The sequence below is a fragment of the Micromys minutus genome, assembly GCF_963924665.1.
Source record: "Micromys minutus genome assembly, chromosome: 4".
NCBI lineage: Eukaryota > Metazoa > Chordata > Mammalia > Rodentia > Muridae > Micromys > Micromys minutus.
The window spans coordinates 17219554-17223749 of NC_137973.1; positions in this window are offsets into that span (position 1 = coordinate 17219554).

The window sequence follows — 4196 nt, forward strand, 5'->3', positions numbered from 1 at the left end:
GTTTTTTTTTCCCACTCTTGTTGTTTAGAATCAGGCCCTATTTATTCTATCCTTAAGATTAGTGTTAAATAAGCTGTCTTCTAAAACTCTGTGCTCGAGCCAAGAATGCCAGTGCAGATCTGTAGTCAAAGCCTCGGGGAAGCTGAGGCAGGAGGATCACTGCAAATTTCAGGCCACTCGGAGATTCTTTTTTCTGTCTCAGACAGAGAGATACAGGACCTATGCTCATGCCCTGTGGTTTCTATAATTGGCCTTGCAGGTTGTGTCCTAATCCAACTTTTCTAAGTTGAGCTGCCTTTCCAACCTAGGATGATTCCCTACCTCACTCTGTTTACAGTTACATTTGGTGTGCGTCCTATGATATGCACATCTTAAGACAACCTATTGCACCATTTAATTAATTAATTACACCATTAAACACTGATTTAATAAAGTATAAATTGAATAGGGGAGGGAAGACATTTAAGTTCTAACTTAAGTTCCATCATAAACTAATTTTCTGATTTTTTTGCTACGCATAATCTGGCTCCCCTGAGAGATAGGTTTTATATCTGAAAAATCGATTTATATGTTAACCCACTCTAATGACTTCCAAGAATCTAGAAGAAGATAATGTGCTAACATTGGTGAAGCCATTTGGAAATATTATGTTCTGTAAATATAACAGCTAATCAATTACTTTGTTTTGGACTAAAGGGGGGGGGACAATCTCTTATAAAACTTATCAGTTCATACAATGACCCCTACACAACGTTCTCCATAACTATTACCAGTCTATGAGTTGTATGAAGTTCTCCCAGTGTATCCCTGAACTGCCCAGGTGGATATGATAAGTATGCAAAGGCTCAGAGAAAACGGCCATCGCTGCACCACTGTGTGCAAAGGAGGCTCTTACAGAGACTAGAAACCGAATGAAGAAGTCAGATCAGCAGTAAGATGTGTTTGTGTCGGTTTTGATAACTCATGGTCCTGTTGTTGAGGGAAGGTCATATAATTTCAGAAATAAATGAACTAAAAGGCATTAAGAGAATTCAAAATATAGAGCGTCACATTGAGATTTTATGGATTTATTTGCTTTGCATTTTTTTTTCTTTTTCTTAACTTGTATAATAAAAAATAGCATAAGGAATTTTTCTATTCTTGGCATGTTAGACTTATATTTTTAGGAAAAGTGAAAATTGGCTGCAAGAAAAGAAAGCCGAAGACTTGCATTTTCTGCACTGATTATTGATTATTGAAGGCTAAGTGTGCTTTACTCATATCATTCATTCCAGCAGCCATTTAATTCGTCTGAGTAAGTGTATTTATTCAAATCTAGCTCAATGATTTTCATCAACAAGTTATGTCTTTAACCATATCAAAAGCTTTGCCTTCCTTCAAAATTCTCCCAGCTGTTTTTAGCACATTTAGACTTGAAATGTTATGGAATATTTTCTTTGACAGTATGATTTTCTTTGTGAAATCATCACAGCAGACCATAAAATCATTTATTAAATAAAAATAAAGTCCATTACCTGTTGGTAACATTTATAACAAGTATAGCAGAAGGGAGAAAATACGTAGGAATGAAGTTATAGATTGGTAATATCAGTTTGGTCCTTTGCCTGTGTCATCTCAGGATGCAAATTGTTGAGAACTGGGACTTTAAAACAATCATCCTATTCATAAAAACCTCCCATGTAGATTTAGCAAGTAGATAAACTGGATTATAGCGAGTAGATAAAAGTAGTTAAGAGCAGGAAATGATCACACACAGGATGTGGTCTCACTTCTGTTTGAGTAGATATGCTTTTTCTAGACCCTGTCATGGTTGGATGTGCACTTTCCTCACAAGATTGTGTGTTTGAACACTTGGTCCTCAGCTGATGGAGCAATTTCAGGATGTGTGCAGAGCCACATTGTGCCTTAACATGCAGAGCACATAGAGGTTTTTGAAAATAGTACTGAAGTGAATGCTATGGTCTGCTTAATTTCTGTAAACGGCATAAAAAATACTGCTACTGCTCATGTCCATGTTAACAAATTCTTTTCTAAGTTACTAAGAAAGAAAATACTTGAATTTCTTTATTAACATATTCAAGAGTTAGAAACAAAAGTTCTTTTCTTTTTGCTAACATCTAGCTTGTCTTTCTAGTAATTATAATGATCGGGTAGCAACATCTAGGGAAATATAAATCTGCATCTGAGCTGATCTCAAAATTTCTTGTCTTATTCTCTCTTACATGAGCTTATAGCAACGAAAAATAGGAACAACCCTGTTCCGTTCTCACGATGGTGTGGTCACAATGTGCAACTCCTGATAAAGGCCATCTTTGATGGCTGCTCTGATCATAGCTTCAGCTCTAGAAATATCGACAGCTCTTACATGATGGTTTTGCAAGATTGTCACAGAACTGAAACAGCCCCTTAAGTGAGGCATATTGGGAGGTTTAGGAATGACAGTGTCCCCAGTTTAAACATTCAGAGTGTTCTGAGTGCAAATTGATGGAGGTTGAGAAGTGTGACAGAGAGCTATGCTATGAGTAATGACAGATCAGAAACAACAGGAGTGAATTGCTTTTGAGATGAAAGTGAGTATCTGAATGAAAGCACTTCAGGGAGAGACTGGAATAGGAGTTGGTCCTCTGCTGAGGTGCCTGGCTTCTCTGCACTTCTGGGCACTGGGCATTGTCTGATGAATCCTGTGAGCTTCTTAAAATCTGTGGATGCTGCTGTGTGTCTTTAAAGGCAGCATTGTCACTCTGCTAATTACTGTGAATTTTCAATGTAAATCTGACTAGGTAAAGGCATAGCTTTTCTTTTAGCTGCTGAATAAAATCAAGTGTCTGGGGTGACTTGAAAGTGAAATGTTTCCAGTAGGCTTATGGTTCCAAAATGGTGGCTGCTTGGCGAGGGTATATAGTCTTTGGGAGAGAGGCTTGCTGGAGGAACTTCCTCACTGGGAACGTTGAAGTTTCACACCCTGGCTCTCCATTCTCTTCATGCTTCCTGGGTGTGTCTGTAGAAGCAGTGGGGTCAGCCAGCTTCCTGCTACAGCTGCCATACCTTCCCTGCTTGATTTTGTAGGGTAGACCAAAGTGAAATCTTTTTTCCTTAAGTTATTTTGGTCAGAATGTTTTACACAGCAGAAAAGAAATGGAGGCAATTCCATAGACAGTAGAGACAGCACTCATGAGAATGCTTCTTCAACATAATGTGTTTAAAGCCACAGGGTTTTCTTTTTTGTCTATGCTAGTATTGCAGAAGCCTTGATACATTTTTCCCATTTAAACAAAATACCATAAATAATTTTATGTTCTCATTCTTGCCAATAATTTAGCTTATGTCATGGTTATTGTCCTTTCAAATAATTGAGTGTGTATATATATGCATGTGTATGTGCACGCATGCTTTTGTGCTATGCTGGAGGTGGGGACTAGACACAAAGAATATGTCACTGTGGGTGTGTCACAGTGTCTTAGACTCTGTCTCACTCATTTTTCTGTCATATATATATATATATATATATATATATATATATATATATATGTCTTCTTTGATACAAAGAAGTCTAAGTCTTCCTCACTTTTCTTTCACTATGTATACAACTTGTATGAGTAGTATGTTTTCCCTTGGGTCTGTGCCTTACATATGCATGATGAACTCTGTCCAATCCATGAACACCCCCCTAAAAGTTGTCCTCTCATCTTCATATTTGCACCATGGAACACATCTGCTTACTTACATACAATACACACACATACATGGTAAGTTTTTAAAATATGGTTTTGTGTGCTCTTAAAATCATGTTAATAGTGTTATGTTGCTTCTTAGCTCTGTATTTTTTTGACCAGTGTTTGCATATTGCTCATACTATTTAACACATGTTAGGTTTTTCTAAAGTCTTTGATAGAAATGGGCCAAAGGATGCTTTTGGCTTTCATGATCATGATAACTCTGTGATAAACAGTAATTCTCACTTACTGTGTGTCAATGCATGAATGCTTTCATACCCAAGTGCCACGTAGATGGTCATATTTATGTTCATCATGTAGTAAAAATTGTCCCCGACACCACCTTTGCCAATTACACCTTTAACATTCTTTCTTGAAACTGCTAGAATTCCTGTTATACCATGTGATATGCATGTATGTATGTGCACATTGGTGTGGACAGAGAATGACACCTGGTATCTTCTTCAGTTGCTATTGTTATTT